Below are 20,615 nucleotides of genomic sequence, written 5' to 3' on the forward strand. Positions count from 1 at the left end.
GAGTTAGCAAGGTGTCTGGGAGCCATCATGTCAGGTGTTCCTTCAGTCTTTGTTATACCATTAAGTCTGCTCTTTTTCTGTGAATTTGAATTTTCTTCTACATTCATTTTTCTCCTGTTCTATCTGGGACTTTCTATGGTGATTCTATCAGAGCAGTCCGTGGCTGCAGCTGGGCACTCTCTAGTTCTTCTGGGCTCAGGCTGGTGGAGACTGTGGTTCATGCGGTCCTTTAGTCATCTGTCTTTGGTTTTCTTCATTCTCCTTTGCTTCATACAGGATGGAGCCAATAGATGTGCCTGAGATGGCTGCTTGCAAGCTTTTAAGACCTAGACAGTACTCACCAAAGTAGGACGTAGGATATTTTATTTATGAACTGTGTTATGCCAATTGACCTAGATATTCCCTGAAACTATGGTCCCCAGCCTTCCTCCCCAGCAACTCGTTCCCTCAAGGTTATTTGGATGTATATAGGCAACTTCTATGACTTTGCCTTGGTCAGGTTGTGCTTACTTCCCCTATACTGCGTGTTGTCTTTTCCTTCACTGAAGTTGACACTTCTCTACTATCTAGTTAAAGACTTCCCTTCCCACCCCTTTCTACCCTTGTAACCATCAAAGAATTTCTTTTTCTGGGTGTAAACCTTTTCTTGAGTTTTTATAATAGTGGTCTTAAACAATATTTGTCCTTTTGTGATTGATTTATTTTACTCAGCATAATGCCCTCCAGATTCATCCATGTTGTTGTGAGATGTTTTGTGTGGCTTCATCAATGTTCTTTATCATTGTATAGTATTCCATTGTGTGTATGTACCATAATTTGTTCATCCATTCATCTGTTGATGGGCAAATAGGCTGTTTCCATCTTTTTGGTATTGTGAATAATGCTGCAATGAACATGGGCGTGCATATGTTTGTTGGTCTGATGTCTCTTATTTTTCTTGGATATATTTAGAAGTGGGATTGCTGGATGTATGATATTTCTATTTTTAGCTTTTTAAGGAGGCACCATATAGTTTTCATAGTGGTTGTACCATCTTACTTTCCCACCAGCAGTACATGAGGGTCCCTATCTCCCCACAACCTCTCCAACATTAATATTTCTTTTTTATTTTTTTTAATTTATTATTATTGCCATTAATGTTGGGGTGAGATGGGATCTCATTGTAGTTTTGATTTGCATTCCTCTAATGGCTAAAAAAAAAAAATTTTTTTTTTTAATGGCTAATGGGAAACCCTTGTGGTGTAGTGGTGAAGTGGTTAGAGCTACAGCTGCTAACCAAAAGGTAAGCAGTTCGAATCCACCAGGTACTCCTTGGAAACTCTATAGGCCAGTTCTAGTCTGTCCTCTAGGGTTGCTATGAGTTGGAATCAACTCGACTGCAATGGGTAATCGGTAAATGGCTAAAGATCATGTCTGCTTGCTGTATCTATTCATATCCTTTGGCCATTTTTTAATTGGATTATTTGTCTTTTTGTTGTTGAGGTGTAGAAGTATTTTATAGATTTTAAAGATTAGACACTTGTAGGGTATGTTGTAGCCAAAATATTTTTCCCAGTCTATGGGTACTGTTTTTACTCTTTTGGTGAAGTCTTTTGCTGAGCATAAGTCTTTAATTTTAGGAGCTCGCGGTTATCTTGTTTATCTCCTGGTGTTTGTGCATTGTTAGTTATGGTTTGCACTGTATTTATGCCATGTATTAGGGCCCTTAGAATTGTTCCTATTTTGTCTCCCCTGATCTTTGTCATGTCAGGTTTTATATTTAGGTCTTTGATCCATTTTCAGTTAGTTTTTGTGTATGGTGTGAGGTATGGATTCTGTTCATTTTTGTTTTTCCAGACATTCAGTTATGCCAGCACTATTTGTTAGAGAGATTGCCTTTTTTTCCCATCTAATGGAATTTTTGGCCCTTTGTCAAATATCAGCTGCCCGTAGATGGATGGATTTATATCTGTGTTCTCAATTCCATGCCATTGGTCTATGCATCTTTTGTTGTACCAGTACCAGGTTGTTTTGACTACCTTGGCTAGATAGGAGGTTCTAAGATCCGGTAGTGTAAGGCCTCGAACTTTGTTCATCTTCAATTATGCTTTACTTATCTGGGGCCTCTTCCATTTCCACATAATGCTGGTGATTTTTTTCTCCACCTCGTTAAAGAATACTGTTGAAATTTGGATCAGGATTGCATTACACCTGTAGGTTAGTTTCAGTAGAATTGATATTTTCTCAATGCTGAGTTTTCCCATTCACGAACGTGGTATGCTTTTCCATTTATGTGGGTCTCTTTTGGTTTTTGCAATAGTGTTTCATAGTTTTCTTTATATAGGTGTTTTATGTGCCTGGTTAGATTTATTCCTAATTATTTGATCTTCCTGGGGTATTGTAAGTGATATTGATTTCCTGAGTTCCTTTTTGAAGTTCTCTTTGTTGGTGAAGAGGAATCCAACTGATTTTTGTATGTTGATGTTGAATTCTGCTACTTTGAGTTTTCCTATTATAGGATCATATCATCTGCAATTAGGGACAGTTTTACCTTTTCCTTTCAATTTGGGTGCCCTTTGTTTCTTTTTCTTGCCTTCTTGCTCTAGCTAGGAATTCCAGCACTATGTTGAATAAGAGTGGTGATAAAGGCCATCCTTGTTTAGTTCCCATTCTTAAGGGGAATGCTTTCAGTCTCTCTCCATTGAGGATGATGTTGGCTGTTGGTTTTGTATAAATGCCCTTTAATGTCAAGGAATTTCACTTTCGTTCCTGTTTTGCTGAGAATTTTTGTCAGGAATGGGTTTTGGACTTCTTCAAATGCCTTTTCAGTGTTGATTGAGAAGACCTTGTGATTTATTTATGTGCTGGATTTTGTTGATTTCTCTTTTTAATGCTGTTTGTTTTACGCATTTTGGAGCTCTGTAGATGGATGTGTATGTATTTATTATATTTATGTCCTCCTGGTGTATTGACCCTTTATTATTTAGTGTCCTTACTTATCCCTATGGTAAATTTTGCTTTAAAGTCTATTTTATCAGAGATTAATATTGTCACTCTTGCTATTTTTTTATTGTTTGCTTGATGTATATTTTTTCCATCCTTTAAGTTTTAGTTTGTTTTTTACATCTCTTGTAGACATCATATAGATGGATAGTCTTGTTTTGTTTTGTTTTGTCTTTTAATCCATTCTGCCACTCTCTATCTCTTTACTGGTACATTAACATTTAAGCCATTTACATTCAGTGCAGCTAGCAACAGGTATGTGTTTACTGTTGTCATTTTGTGTGTATCTGTGTTGTTAACTGTTTCTTTGTTCTGTTTAGTTTTCTGTGCTGAGTTCTTTTTATTTATTGATTTTCTTTTCATTTCCTTCATTATTGTTGATTTTGTGTTTATTGAGTCTTTATGTTTTTCTTCTTTTTTATTTTGATGAGTTGGTTTGTTAGCTTCTGTTGTGTTTACCTTGGAATTTACCTCTACTTTCCTAAGTTTAAACCAGTCTTTTATTTTTGATATCACCTTGACTTTCTCTTCATTTAGTAGTTCTATAAGTAATCTTATTGCCTCTTTTTTGTTTTGGTGTTCTTGTCATTTACCTATTCACATCTCTGGTTCTCTATTTTCAGTCTTTTAGCTAGGTTTTATTTTTGAAAATTTCTTACCTAGGTTAGTATCTGGCTGATTTGTCCTGTGTCCTAATCTTGAATTGTTGTCTGATGTTGTTGGTTCTCAAACAGGACTCCCTTTAATATTTCTTGTAATTTTGCTCTGGCTTTTACATATTTCCTTAATTTCTATTTATCTGGAAGTGTCCTAATTTTTTCATTATATTCAAACAATTTGCTGGGTATATAAATCTTGGCTAATGAGTTTTTTTTTTCCTTCAAGTCTTTATATATGTCATTCCATTGTGTTTCTGCCTTCACGATTTCTGCTGAAATATCAGAGCTTAGTCTTATTGGTTCTCCTTTGTAGGTGACTTTTTGTTTTTTCCTAGCTGCTCTCAAAATTCTTTGTTTTGGTTTTGGCAAGTTTGGTTATGATGTGTCTTTTTGATTTCTTTTGGGGTCTATCCTGTATGGGGTTTGTTGAGATCCTTCTTGTCTTTTATGATATTAGGGAAGTTTTCTGCAAGCAAGTCTTCCACAATTATCTCTGTGTTTTCCATTATGCCCCCTGCCTCCTTTATGGAACTCTGACCACACATCCGTTCTTACTCTTGATAATGTCCCAGGTAATTTTTATCTTCTCTTCATTCTTTTTTTTTTCCTCAAACAAATTAGTTTCAAGGAATTTTTCTTCAATCTCACTAATTCTGTCTTTCATTGTTTCATTCTGCACCTATGTCCTTGTAATCAGTTGCCTAATTCTGAAATATTATTGTTAATATTTTGGATATCTAGTTGCTGTTTTTGTGTAGTTTTCTATTTTTTCAGTCTTGCTGTTCTTGTTTTGTTTTCCTGAATTCATTTACTTCTTTGTCTTTTTTTCCCCTTGGTTTTGTCTGTTATCTCTGATCTCTTCGAGAGCTCTCTATTTCAGTCTTTTGAATTTTTTAATTAGGTACTTTCATTGCCTTATCTTCCTCTAGAAGGTCTTCAGGTTCTTTATTTTGGTCACTTGCTGGAGCCATCTTGTCCTACTTCTTTATGTGATTTGAAATTATTGTCTCTGAGGCATCAAGATTATTATTATATTTATTTACTGTATGTTTGCTTACTGCATCCTGAATATTTTGTTCGTTTTGATATATCCAAGTATGTTGGGCGAGTGTACTACTCTAATCACTAATCTGGCTGCATTGAACTGCTCACTCCTGTCTCTGGGTCAGCAGAACAGTGACTAGGTATGTGAGCGTGGTTTGTTCCTGTGGGGCTGCTGAGGATGTAGGTGGTGTTTTGGGTCCTGTGATATATCTGTCTTGCTGGTCACCTGGCTGTAGGTATAGACGGTATCCTCGCTGGTCATTGCATTGGGTGTTGTGTGTGCATTCCATCAGCTGCTAAATGTGCCCAGGTTGTCAGTTACTGGGTGGATGCTGAGGATACTCTCAGCAACAGTCCTGGGCAGGCAGAAATGTGCAGGGTATTCGGAACAGACAAAAGACTCAGGTTGCAGTGGGGAACATTGTAGGGGGGTGAGGCAGGGGGCTGTTGGTTGCCCACAGGTGCCTGGTTGGAGAGTGTGTCCCTGTCCATTAGAGTACAATGGGGTAGGTTGTGCAGCTGGACCTCAGGTGCCTAATGTTGTTGGCTGTAGGGATTAGGTGGTGCCACTGTTCCTCAGCAGACTATATAATGGGTGATACCACCAGACTTCAGGTCTCTGGTGTGGTTGGCTGGGCTTCCATCTTAGGGGGTAGGGCATTGGTTAATGTCACAAGTCTGCATGTCCTGCTTAGCTGCTGCAGATGAAGTGGGCTGCAGTTGGGAATGTTTCCTGCCTTGTCTTAATATGGCCATGCTACACTGGCCCAGTCAGCAAGGGACCATCACAGGTGATCAGAGGGGGTAAAGGGCACTGCAAATTTGTGGACTTCCAGTGCTAGTGCATGGCATAATGTGTGGTTGCCTGTGGAGTTGGGCCATGAGTTTCCAGCTTAGGCGTTGTGACGATGTTGAATGCCACTGGACTGGTGTCAAAGTGGGGAGGAAGATAGGTGAGGAGGAGTGCTCCTCCCACCATGATGCTCTGACTGGGGGGTTGGGAAGCTGGTGTGCACATGGTGGGTTGGGTGTGTGCACTTAACTTTCACAGGGCAGGAATCACTCCTGGCTAACTCTGGAGGCATGCCCAGAGTTGCTCCTGCTTAGCTGCACTAGGAGGGCTGGGTTTCAGCTGGGGATGCTGCTGCTTGTCTCAATATGTCCATGCTGAGCAGGTTTGGCTAGCAGGACACCAGTGATCTATAATTCCCCATTACTGATGTTTTTGAATTGTCTCTCCTCCTGCCTGTTACTTGGTCAGATACTTCAGCCTTGTCTTTGATATTTAAGGTTCCTAGGTTGTCATTTATATCCAATTCACTTATTTTGGGGGGGTCTTCGTTATGAGGAAAGACAAGAAGAGTCTGACTACTCTGCCATCTTGGTCTAACTTGGGCATTTAATTTTTAAGTGATAGTCTGGTACAGTAGTCAAACAAAGTCAAGTCTGACTCCAGAACTCAATGACTCTGCTTTCCTGCCTTTTCAGTAAGAATCCCCTGACTCTTTGTTATTGTTGTTGCCATTGAGTCAGCTCTGACTTATTGCAGCCCCATTTATAACAGAACTAAATACTGCACTACCTTGCATCATAGTCACAATTGTTGACATGCTCAAGTGCATTGTTATGGCCGCTGTGTATTTTCAGTGCCTTTTATAGGGCTCATCTTCTAGCATTGTACAAGACTATTCTGTTGTGATCCATAGAGCTTTCAGTGGTTAATTTTTAGAGGTTTATCACCAGGGCTTTCTTCTTGTCTTATTCTGGAAGCTGTGCTGAAACCTATCCACCATGTGTAACCCTGCTGGTGTTTGAAATACTGTTGGCATATCTTTCAGTATCACAGCAACATGCGAGTCACCACAATATGACCAACTGATGGGTGGTGGCCTGAATCTTTAGCAGTAGCCAAATATCTAAACAAAATGAAACAAAGAAAGCCACCTTGAATTTATTTCAGAATGGTTGGTATCATCAGTACTGAATGCATCTGCACATAACAACACTCACTGTTGGGCTGGAGAATTTGGCCAGTTTTGCACAAAACCTGATTCTCAAATGTATCATGTTTACTAATAAAGTTGGAAGCTACCGTGTCTTTAGGGGAAATGTATACAACTGCAGCTAACATGTAAGAATTTATTTCATTCATAAAATTGGCACCTGCAGCCTTAATACCTTAAGGCACCCGTGCATAAATGTTTTTAAAACAATAAAACTCATCAAGATCCAAAACATTATAGTGAACTAAATCCCAGTTTCCTGCACCATTCCTCTCAGTCTTCCACCAGCTTTATTGCTCAGTCTCCTGGGGGCATGAACACATGGAAAGAGACAAACAGGCAGTTCAGGGTAATGGGAAAGCCACTGACTGGGGAGACTTACGCTTTATTGAAGACCAGGTGTTCCACCAGGTAGCTAGAGGATTGTGGGGATAAACTCATCTTTTTTGGTCTCTTTTTTTAAAGATTGAATGAAGACATTTAGACTCGAGCTCTCTCAAGCTCATACTGTACTTTAGAATGCTTAATTAACTTTCACCTCAAATTAACTTTTACCTCAAGAATATTTTAGCAGAAATGTAATTTATCCATTGCTGGATAACTTTATGTATTGGCCCCATTAAGTTATCACATATTTGACCTGATCCTCATTATCAAAAAGCTCTTTTTAGAAGATAACCAAATATGTTTACCCTCATGAGTAAGGATTTTTTTATTTACTTTCACCGAACTCTTTAAAATTTCCAAAATTTCTATGGTATCAGTTATTTTCTAGAATATATGCCACTACCATTCCTTCTTTTCACAAGCCTATTCATTTTGAATAAATTCATTGTATAAAACTCTGGTTTCAGTTCGGTTATGGGGGCATATATTTTGAATCTGTTTGAGCGTTAATGTAATTGTTTCTCTTAATTGAGTCTCATTTTTATTCTCCTCCTCATCTTTCCCTGCAATTGGATCTTTTTCTCATAAAATGCATGATGCAGAGAGCTATCTACTGGAAAACTGATAAGACAGGCAAGGAAAACACTTTAGGAAAAATTTTCCTCGGAGTGCTCTTCCTTTATATGTGACAAGTAAAACTGCTTTAACTGCAAGTGAATGTGAAAAAGCTAAATGGTTTTGAATAATCATTGGATTTGTTTAGAAACTGTGAGATATTTTGTAACTACAGAAGAAAAAGTGAAAGGAATAACATAATAAACAGCTAAATATTAACCACCCAGAAATGACAATTGGTAATATTTTCTCAAATGTATCTTATAGTCGTAATACAAAAAAAATAAAATATTACAAGTAAAGTTATATTTTACACCCCCAAAACAAAGGAAATATTCTTAGATCCATATGCAAGGTACAAATGTGTTATAGGGCACAAGCAGTTTGCAGTTTGCTGCTAACCTCAAGTTTGGAGGTTCAAACCCATCCAGGTGCTCCACAGAAGAAAGGCCTGGCAATCTAGTTCCCTAACAACTGCCACCAAGAAAACCCTATGGAGCAGTTTTCTGTAACACATGGGGTCACCATGAATCAGAATTGACTTGACAGCAACAGGTTTTTTTGTTGTTGTTAATGTATACATGCCTATGTATATTGTTGTTATGTGTCGTCGAGTCAGTTCCAACTCGTAACAACCCTATGTAAAATGGAACAAAACACTGCCTGGTCCCTCGCCATGCTCATAATCATTGCTATGCTTGAGTCTACTGTTGCAGCCATTGTGTCAACCCATCTTGTTGAGGGTCTTCCTCTTCTGCAATGACCCTCTACCAACCATGATGTCCTTCTCCAGTGACTGATCCCTCCTGATAACATGTCCTAATTACGCAAGATGTAGTCTCACCATCCTTGCTTCCAAGAAGCATTCTGGTTGTACTTCTTCCAAGAAAGATTTTTTTTGGTATTTTGGCAATCCACAGTATATTCAATATTCTTCACCAACACCACAATTCAAAGGTGTCAGTCCTCCTTCAGTCTTCCTTTATCCAGCTTTTGCATGCATATGAAACATTTAAAAACAGCTTGGCTTGGGTCAGGCGTACCTTAGTTTTCAAGGTGATATTTTTGCTTTTTAACACATTAAAGAGGTCTTTTGCAGCAGATTTGCCCAGCACAATGTTCATTTGATTTCTTGACTGCTGCTTCCATGATTGTTGATTGTGGATCCAAGTAAAATGAAATCCTAGACTTCAATCTTCTCTCGTTTATCAAGATGTTGCTTATTGGTCCACTTGTGAGGATTTTTGTTTTCTTTATGTTTAGGTCCAATTCATACTGAAGGCTGTGGTCTTTGATCTTCATCAGTAAGCGCATCAAGTCCTCTTCACTTTCAGCAAGCAAGGTTGTGTCATCTGCATAATGCAGGAAAACCAAAAGGGAAGAATAAACTTGGCATTTCTCAAGTTGAAAGAACCAAAGAAAAAATTGAAGACTCGAGTTGCAGTATTGAAGCTTTCTATGGCGAAAATATTAAACAACTCAGGAAACATCAAAAGAAGATGGAAGAAATACACAGATTCACTATATGAAAAAGAATCAAGCAACATCAACCATTTCAGGAGGTAGCATCTGATCAGGAGCTGATGGTACTGAAAGCAGAAGTCCAAGCTGTGCTGAAGGCACTGGCAAAATACAAGGCTCTAGGAATTGATGGAACACCTATTAAGATGTTTCAGAAAATGGATGCAGGACTTCCCGCCAACATGGCACTATAGATAGAAGCACCATGCCAACCCTCCACAGCAAAGACCCAAAAAAACTAAGTAAAACAGAGACAAACATCAATTCTGGAATCTAAAGTGTCAAATGAACAGATAAAGAATTCAACCAAGCACCGAATGGAGTAAGAAACTGATAGAGAAGAGAGAGCAAGGAGAAATACATGTGGAGTTCCCCATCAGTTAACGCAGTGCAGATTCACCATCTTAGACTCTCCTTGGAGATCAGCAGATAAGAAGCACAGGAAAGGAGCTTTATGGAGCTCCCAGCAGGAGACAGACACCTGGTAACCAGTGATATGTGCTTTCCTAACCCCATGTGGAAACCCTGGTGGCGTAGTGGTTAAGAGCTATGACTGCTAACCAAAAGGTTCACAGTTCAAATCCACCAGGTGCTCCTTGGAAACCCTATGGGGCAGTTCTACTCTGTCCTATAGGGTCGCTATGAGTCGGAATTGACTCGAGAGCAACACTTTTGGTTTTTTTTTTTTTTGGTTTTTAACCCCCATGTGTCATCCCCCCCCCCCACGCCAGCCTCCTCTGCTTCGTGCTGGCTTCAGTCTCTTGGCTCAGAGGCACAGTTCACTTGGATTCACTCCGCCCACATTGGTCAGCTCTCTGAGTGCCATTTCTGTTGCTGGTGTTGCTTTCTTCCATTTCTTTTAGTTTCTTCTCTGCCTCCTACCACCTCCCTCTTTCTCTCAAACACCTGGCTCCCTGTGCCATCTTTTCTTCTTCTTGAAAGGCTGTGAAGTGCAGCTCAACTGGGGAACCACTCCTCCGGCCCACGACATCATGCTGGTGGGGTCCCCTGGATTTGTTTTGCTTTGTTCTGTGTTGTTTTCTTTTCCTTTCACAGCTTGGGAGCCCCGTCTAGCTGGACTGCACTGCCTGGGTTAGGAACCACTTCCCCAGTCTGCAAAGTCACGTGAGTGGGATCCATAGGGGCATGCCTTTTTTCTTTTTTCCTTTCTGTCTTTTTTTCATTTTTCATTTCTTGTCTCTCTATACTTACCTTCTTTTCCTGTCTCCTGAATACCTGGCACTGTGTGACATCTATACCCCCTCTATCCAGGTTATGCTGTGCAGCATGGGAGTCACTTTCCCTGTCTCGCACCTGCACCAGAGGGACCCCTGGGGGCTTTTCTTTTCTTTCTTCCTTTTTTTTCAAATTTTCATCTAGTTTTTTTTTTTCCCCTTATTGTTTTTCTCCATTTTTTTATTTCTCATCTCTCTGGTCCAAAGACAAGCTCCCTTAGCACTCTCCTTTGTTTGTTTTTGTCTCCTGTTCCTCTCTCCTCTATCCCATACCTATATTAGCTCCACTCAGCACAACCTCCCCCCTCCTTCGTGCCTACCTGCACTGTGCACTGAACATCACAACCCCAAGCACCACAGGCACAGCCTACCAGAACCTGACCATCACTGATTCTTGGTCTGCCCTGTCAGCCCTAGTATGTTCCACAAACAACACAGCCCAGCCTCTCTACTTAGGCTGGACCTGCCCTGCTGCAACATACCTGAGCTACTGACCCTGCCCATTGGACAAGGAGATGAAAAGTATCCTGACCACAGAGGAGCAAACAATATAGAATGCACAGCTTGCCTGCTCAGACATAACCAAACCAAACAACAACAGAAACAAAAAAAAAAGAAAAAAAGATCTAAAATTAATAAACAAAATAACTACTGAGTGTCCCAAAGACAGCAGACAATATCAAAACGTATTTTAAAAAAACAAGGCAGGATTGTTCCAGTAGGTTTCCAAAATAAAACACCAGATGACTTTCCAGTAAAAGAAAAGGCACTAGAACCACCTGACAGGGAATTCAAATCTCTAATATTCATAACTATCCTAGAGTAGAAGCAAAAAGCAGACAAAAATGAGGAAAAAATAGACAAATTCATGGAAAAGGCAGACAAATTCATGGAAATACATACTAAAAAATGGAAGAATTCAGGATAATAACACAGGAACAAAATGACAAAATAAATTCACAACTAGAAATCACACAAAAACAACAATTAGAAATCCAAAAGATAACAAGATTTCAGAAAAGGACAGAGTCATAGAAAGGCTGAGGAATAGGTTTGAAATGCTGGGAGATAGTATCAGCAAAATTGAAGCTGAGCACTTGGATACAACTCTGTTTGAGAAAAAAATCAGAAAAGAAAATGAAGAAACTCTGACAATTATGTGGGATACAATAAAAAGCAAAAATTTGTGAGTGATCACAGTTCCAGAACAGGGAGAGAAAATGGAAAACACAGAGAGAATCATTGATGAATTGCTGACAGATAACTTCCCTAATAACATGAAAGATGAAATCTGACCATCCAAGAAACTCAACGAACCCCATATAGGACAGACCTCAAAAGAAAATCACCAAGGAATATCATGATCACACTTGCTAAGACCAAAGACAAAGAAAAAATCCTGAGAGCAGCGAAAGAAAAACAAAGAGTCACATACAGAGAAGAAACAATAAGACTAAGCTCTGATTATTCAGCAGAAACCATGCAGGCAAGAAAGCAATGGGATGACATACATAAAACCTTGAAAGAAAAAAATATTGCCAATCAAGAATAATATACTGCAAAACTCTCTTTCAAATACAGTGGTGAAATGAGGACATTTCCAGATAAACAGAAATTAAAGGAATATGTAAAAACCAAACTTACAAGATTTATAAAAAACTGTGTCTTTCCATCTGAGAACAAACACCACCAGACAACAGCCTGAATCTAGGATGCAAGATTGTACCATCCAGATATCAAGGTAAGAAATGAACTCTCAAGGACTATCCAAAACCAGAAGGATTGCAACAGGGAACCAGAAAGGTTAATCTGTAAATGACAATAATGTCAGAACAATAAAAGAGGGAATAAATGGTGTAGGTAAAGAACTTTTTAATGGAGAGGAAGGCAAGGCAATAGCAAGTAATAATAGACTGGATCAAGCCTAGGAAGATAAGGGTAAATCTGAAGGTAACCACAACAAAGGTTAACAAACCTACTCATCAAAATAAAGAGGAAAAACATAAAGTCTCAATGAAAAAAAATCTACAAAAATAAAATAAATGAAAAAGAAATCCACAAACCAAGCAAATTCAGCACAGGAAAGTAAGAGAGACAAAGAAAATGTCAGCACCACAAAAAAGCACTACAAAATGACAGCAATAAACTCACACCTATCAAGAGTTACACTGAATGTATAAATAAAACATTACAGTTACACAGAGTGACAGAAAGGATAAAAAAAACAAAAGGGACCCATCAATATGCTGCCTACAAGAGACACACCTTAGAAACAAAGACATAAATTTATTAAAGATCAAAGGATGAAAAAATATATATATCAAGCAAATAACTACCAAAAAGAGCAGGAGTGGCAATACCAATCTCAGATAAAATAGACTCTAAAACAAAATCCACCATTAAATACAAAGAAGGGCACTATACAATGATTAGAGGAACGATCCATCATGAAGACTTAACCATAATAAACACCTACGCACCCAATGACAGAGCTTCAAAATACATTAAAAAAAAAACTCTAACAGCAATGAAAAGAGAAATAAACAGTTCCACGATAACAGGAGGAGAATTCATCAAGAATTGGAAAAAATAACTCATCAAGAGAGAAACTCAACAACCATACAGAAGATCTAAAGGCCACAATCAGCCAACTTGACCTCATAGACATATATAGAACTCACCACCGAACAGCTGCAAAGTACACATTCTTTTCAAATGCACATGGAAGGTTCCCCAGAATACACCATATCTTAGGCCATAGAGCAACCCTCAAGAAAATCCAAAACATGGAGATGATACAATGTGTTTTCTCTGAACACAATGCCATCAAAGTGGAAATTAACAACAGGAAGAGCAAGGGAAAAAAGAGAAATCAACTATATGGCAACTGAATAACACCCTGCTTAAAAAAAAAAAAACCACTGGGTAATAGAAGAAATCAGAGATGGAATAAAAAAAATTCCTAGAATCAAAAGCTAATGAAAACACATCACATCAAAACTTTTGGGACACAGCAAAAGCAGTCCTCAAACATCAATTTATAACAACAGATGCATACATCGAAAAAAGAAGAAAGGGACAAAATCAAAATATTAGCTACACAACCTGAGAAAATAGAAAGAGAACAGCAAAAGAAGCCCACAGACACCAGAAGAAAGGAAATACTAAATACCAGAGCAGAAATAAATGAAATAGAGAATAGAAAAACTATAGGAAGAATCAACAAAACCAAAAGTTTGTTCTTTGTAAGGATCAACAAAATCAACAAATCACTGGCCAAATTAACAAAAGAAAAACAAGCGAGGACACAAATAACCCAAGTAAGAAACGAAATGAGGGACATTAAAACAGACCCAAGTGAAATAAAACGGATCGTAACAGAGTATTATGAAAACCTATACTCCAACAGATTTGAAAGCCTAGAGGAAGTGAACAAATTTCTAGAAACATGCTACCTACCCAAACTAGTGAAAATGATGGTGAAAATCTGAAGAGACCCATAACAAGAGAAGAGATTGAAAAGGTAATTAAAAAAAAACAAACCCCGGCAAAAAAAGCCCTGGCCCAGATGGCTTCACTGAATAATTCTACCAAACATTCAGAGAAGAGCTTATACCAGTACTATTCAAACTATTTCAGAACACAGAAAAGGAAGCAATACTTCAGAATTAATTCTACGAAGTCAGCATAACCAAAACCAAGCAAAGATACCATAAAAAAGAAAGAAAACTAGAGACTAATATCCCTCATGAATATAGATGCAAAAATTCTCCATAAAATTCTAGCCAATAGAATTCGGCATCATAAAAAAAAAAAAATACACCACGACCAAGTAGAATTCATACCAGGTTTGCAAGGATGGTTCAATATTAGAAAATTGATCAACTTAATCCACCACATAAATAAGAAAGAAAAGAATCACATGATCATCTCAATTGATGCAGAAAAGGCATTCGACAAAGTCCAACACCCATTCCTAAAAAATACCTCAATAAAATAGGTATAGAAGGGAAATTTCTCAACGTAATAAAGGGCATCTAAGCAAAACCAATTTTTTTTTAAGCAAAACCAATGGCTAGCATCATTCTTAATGGAGAGAGGCTGAAAACATTCCCCTTGAGAACAGGAAGAAGACAAAGGTGCCCTTTATCACCACTCCTACTTAACATTGCACTGGAAGTCCTAGCTAGAGCAATAAGGCAAGAAAAAGAAATGAAGGGCATCCAAATTGGTAATGAAGAAGTTAAACTGTTCTCATTTGTGGATGATATGATACTATACATAGAAAACCCAACAGACTCTGGGGGAAAACTACTGGAACTAATAGAAAGATTCAGCAGAGTAGCAGGATAGAAGATGAACACACAAAAATCAGTTGGATTCCAATACACCAATAAAGAGAACAATGAAAAGGAAATCATGAAAACAATACAATTTATAAAAGCCCCTAAACAAATAAAATACTTAGGAATAAATCTAACCAGGGATGTAAAAGACGTATACAAAGAAAAACTACAAAACACTACTTCGAGAAACCAAAAGAAATTTACATAAATGGAAAAACATTCTATGCTCATGGATAGGTAGACTCAATATTGTGATAATGACAATTCTATCCAAAGCAATCTACAAATACAATGAAATCCTGATTCAAATACCAACAACATTCTTTAAAGAGATGGAAAAACTTATCATTAACTTTATATGGAAAAGAAAGAAGCCTCTGATAAGTAAAGCACTATTTAAGAAGAAGAATGAGGTAGGACTCACACTACCTGACCTCAGAATGTACTATACAGCTACGGTAGTCAAAACAGCCTGGTACTTGTACAATAATAACAGATACATTGACCAACGGAAAGTAGTTGAGAACCCAGATGTAAATCTGTCCACCTAGGGTCACCTGATCTTTGACAAGGGCCAAAAGTCCATCAAGTGGGGGAAAAGACAGTCTTTTTAACAAAAGTTGCTGGCAAAACTGTATGTCCATCTGCAAAAAAATGAAACAGGACCCATACCTCACACCATATACAAAAACTAATTCAAAATAAAGACCTAAATATAAAGCCAAAAACTATGAAGCTCATAGAAGAAAAAAATAAGATCAATGCCAGAGGCCCTAATACATGGCATTAACGGGATACAAACCACCACCACCAACACACAAACTCCAGAAGGTAAGCTAGATAACTGGAATCTTCTAAAAATTAAACACTTATGCTTATCAAAAGAGTACACGAAAAGAGTAAAAGGAGAACCTATAGACTGGGAAAAAAAATATTGGCTATTACAAATCTGACAAAGGTCTAATCTCTAAAACCTACAAGGTAATGCAACACCTCTACAACAAAAAGACAAATAATCCAATTAAAAAATGGGCAAAGGAAATGAATAGACACTTCACCAAAGAACACAGTCAAGCGGCCAACAGACACATAAGGAAATGCTCTGGTTCACTAGCCATTAGAGAAATGCAAATTAAAACCACAATGAGATATCATATCACCCCAGCATTACTGTCTTGAATCAAAAAAACAGGAAATAACAAATGTTGGAGAGGTTGTGGGGAGATCGGAATTCGTATATGTATATGTATATGTATATGTATATGTATATGTATATGTATATGTATATGTATATGTATATGTATATGTATATGTATATGTATATGTATATGTATATGTACATATCCTTTTATGTATATGTATATTTGGTATATATATCCTAGAGAAATGAGTCATCACACAAATAGACATATGCACACCCATGTTCACTACAGCATTGTTGGCAATAGCAAAAAGTAGAAAGAACCTAGATACTGATCAACAGATGAATGGATAAACTGTGGTACATGCACACAATGGAGTATTATGGAATGATAAAGAACAGCGATGAATCTGCGAGACATCTCATAACATGGATGAATCTGGAGGGCATTATGCTGAGTGAAACAAGTCAATCACAAAAGGACAAATATTGAACGAGACCACTACTGTAAAAATTCATGAAAAGGTTTACACACAAGAAGAAACAATCTTTGATCGTTACAAAGGAGGGAAAGTGTGGGGATGGAAAAACAATAAATAGACAATAGATAAGTGGTAACTTTGGTGAAGGGTAAAATAGTACAAAATCCTGGGGAAGCCAGCATAACTTGTACAAGGCATGGTCTTGGGGAACATCTAGCTCAATTGACATAACATAGTTCGTAAAGAAAATGTTCTACATTCTACTTTGGTGAGTAGCGTCTGGGGTCTTAAAAGCCTGTGAGCAGCCATCCAGGATACTCCACTGGTCTCACCCCTTCAGAACCAAGGAAGAATGAAGAAAAATAAAGATACAAGGGAAAGATTAGTCCAAAGGACTAATGGACCACATCTACCACAATTTCCACCACACTACCACAACTGACTGCTCTGACAGGGATCACAATAGAGGGTCCTGGACAGAGCTGGAGAAAAATGCAGAACAAAAGCCTAACTCAAAAAGAAAGACCAGGCTTGCTGGCCTGACAGAGACTGGAGAAACCCTGAGAGTATGACCCCTGGACACCGTTTCAGCTCAGTAATGAAGTCACTCCTGAGGTTCACCCTTCAGCCAAAGATTGGACAGGCCATAAAACAAGACTAAAGGGGTGTACCAACCTATTTGCAAGGACTAGAAGGCAGGAGGGGACAGGAAAGCTAGTAATAGGGGACCCAGGGTTGAGAAGGGAAAGTGTTGATATGTGACCAGTGTCACAGACCAGTATGTGTACAGTTTAACGTGATGCTAGTTTGTTCTGTAAACCTCCATCTAAAGTACAATAAATAAATAAATGGATAAAGTGCAGGACGTGATCACGAGGTATGACAAGAAATTTGGAAGACCTTGCCAACCGGCTGGAAGAGATTCTTACTTATGCCTATTTCCAAGAAGGTTGATCCAACTGAATGTGGAAATTATCTAACAATACCATTAATATCATACACAAGTAAGATTTTACTGAATATCATTCTAAAGCTGCTGCAGCAGTGCAGCAACAGGAAACTGCCAGAAATTCAAGCCAGATTCAGAAGATGACGTGGAGTGAAGCATATCATTGCTGATGTCAGATGGATTCTGGCTGAAACCAGAGAATACCAGAAAGATATTTACCTGTGTTTTATTCACTATGCAAAAGCATTTGACTGTGTGGATCGTAACAAATTATGGATAACATTGAGGAGATCAGGAATTCCAGAATACTTAATTTTGCTCATGAGGAACCTGTACATGAATCAAGAGGCAGTCGTTGAGACAGAATAAGGGGCTACTGCATGGTTTAAATTCAGGCAAGGTGTGCATATGTATATGTATATGTATATTCATATCAGAAGCATAGTCACAAAAACAAATTTTTCTAGCTTCTGAAGTTATACCTAAGGGAATCCTCCAGACACACACTGTTAAGTCCCTCATGTGCATAAAGATATTTATATTGTATGTATTTTTTCCCATTTTTTTTATTCTGGAGATTATTTGAATCAGAGAATAGAGCCGATTTGTTCATTAACATGTTTCCTATCAAAATACTTCAGATACTTTAAAATTTGATCAGTGCCCACCAGAGAGTTTGGAATTATATCCCATCCTGGAGGCATTGTAATGAAATGGATATCAAGCAGCTGGGTTTGTTCCAGCTTTGGGAGTAAGTCCCTTATTAAGAATGGTGAATTGTCTAAAACGTGAGTTCCTGTTTGCTGATAGGTGTTGTCAAGTTGATTCCAACTCCCTGTTTAGTCATTGGTAAAAAATGAGTAATTATAGTTGTCACTCCTTCCATTGGTTCTTTTTAGACCATAATGCATACAGAAAAGTATTCCTAAGAGCCCAAAGTACTATAAAATGTGAGGTAGCATCACAGACATTTCCACCTGGGAGGATTTGATTTGCTAATGTTTGTCTTCTGACACAAATATGCAGCACGCTCACTTCTGATTCTGGGATTGTGAGTGGCAGAGAGTGTTCTTGGTTGTTACGGCAATCCCGGGAGAATACTCACAGTGTCACATTCATCTCTGTATCATGCACAGTGCCTTCCCAGCCCCATGCAGCTGAGAGCTACTCGATAAATACTCGTTTGTTGAATGACGAGGTGAACGACGCAGTGGGAATTAACATGGAGCAAGTGATAGGTGCTGCCAGATTTTATTAGACTACTGAATCAGAAAGGTCTCAGGAATTGTACTTATAGATAGACTACGGGAGAATCGTATTCTTGTAGAACTTTAGTCCGAGAGGGAGGGGCCTTGGTTTCTTTGGCAGCTCATCTCTTTCTTATCTCAACCTCTATGACTTCTGCTCAAATAGCTTTGCACCTTCCACTGCATCCCTCTGTTCCATGTAGAAATTTTTTTCCCTCAATGAGCTGTCTCCTTAATCTCCTCCACTTCAAAGAATGCTTAATAATTTCACTAATCTTTTTGAGGAGTTAAGAAGTTCTCAGAGTATCACTATCATTCTGGCTTCTCTTTTCAATACATATTTCATTTCTCTAATACCAACTTAAAAATAAAGTAAGCAGTATGTCTTACCGTATTATACATACCCTTACAGGACTGCAATGGTCACCTTTCTTGTGTGTATTTTAGAATATGGTATGCTCTTAGATCTATAATGGAAATCATTGTTTATATTTTTAAATGTCCCACTGATCCATTTTTGGTATCGCTGAACAAAAGATGGGATTTTTCTCTTGACTTCTTTTTCTACTTTCATTTCACTTCACTGCGTCATACATACTAGATACAGCAATAGTGATACCGCTAAATCCTCGGGTAGAAACACTGAAAGTAATTAGGCAAAACGACACAAAATAAAAATGAAAGTATTAGGCCTTGTTCTACCCCTGTTTTAGGTAATGCAATTGGTGTTTGAATCCTTTAATTTGAAACACAAGGTCAAAAAAAAGTGCTAGTTTTAATCAATAGTTTAAAAATTAGTGCTATTCTAAATATGGCAAGAATAAATAGTTGTGCTTGCACTTTTTTTGCGTGTAACTAGTTGTTCTATGTATAATAGTTTTCTTCTGGCATGTTACATGTAATGATGACATGCTGTATCTCCATCATCTTAATTGCTGAATCATTGCTAGGATGGTCTTACCTGTTATCTAAGGACCTGACTATGCTGTAATTGTCTCATTCCTGTGCACCTTGCATTGTATCATGATTCTGTTACACTAAAACTGCAATTAATTGAAACCGAATTATCCAGACACAATTTCATTTCTGAATTTGTCCTGTTGGAATAAAAAGACTCAAGACAAATTTATGTTAGAGACATAGTCATAAAAACGAATGTTCACAGCTTCTGAAGCTACATCTAAGGAAAGTTTCCACGAGAAATCATGCATTACCTCAAATAATCAAACATACGTTTAGTTTTATTCACTATTTGCTTTCTAAGGAAGAAAAAATCATTAACATTATTACATTTTTATCAATACAACAATATTTATGTTTTGTAGAAACTTTACTCCATCAAAATACTAATTACTGAGACTAGAATGCTAAGTAAGCGGAGGATCATTGGTAAGCAGGCATGATTGACTAATCACTGCTTGGTAAGAAATGGTAAAGACAACAAGATGCTGGGTTTATTCTGTCTGAGGGGCAGCCTGTGACGGAAGAAGGAGCATTAACTCTGCATCTGTGTCAGTGAGAACAGGCCAGCTGATTCTGCGGTAACAACCAAACCCAAGTTCTCAAGTGAATTAAAGCAACAAAGGTTGATTTCTCACCCACATTACAGGTGTGTTGCAAATATACTGGAGTATCTGCTCTGATGTCCTTTTTCTTTGTTTCCCTCCTCACTCTGGGGCTCAGGTTGACAAATGTGAAGCCTGCACAGGATTTTAAAGCTTTCAGCTGGAAATGGCACATTGCTTCCACTCACATTTCATACATCAACACAATTAATATGGTCATATCAGTTTAACACGATACGAATACTTGACATAACTCACAGCTAAGGGAGCCAGAATAGTTGACAAGTAGTACTCATTGGAATGCAGGATTGGGTCCAAGGTGATTTTCCAGCTGTGTGAATTGTGCTGCTTTGCTTTAATCTTCCCGAATCTCACTTCCTTCACCCTTTACAATAGAGGTGATAATACCTATCTCAAAGGATGGTTGGAACAAATTGAG

This window comes from Loxodonta africana, chromosome 4, assembly GCF_030014295.1.
Source record: "Loxodonta africana isolate mLoxAfr1 chromosome 4, mLoxAfr1.hap2, whole genome shotgun sequence".
Taxonomy (NCBI): Eukaryota; Metazoa; Chordata; class Mammalia; order Proboscidea; family Elephantidae; genus Loxodonta; species Loxodonta africana.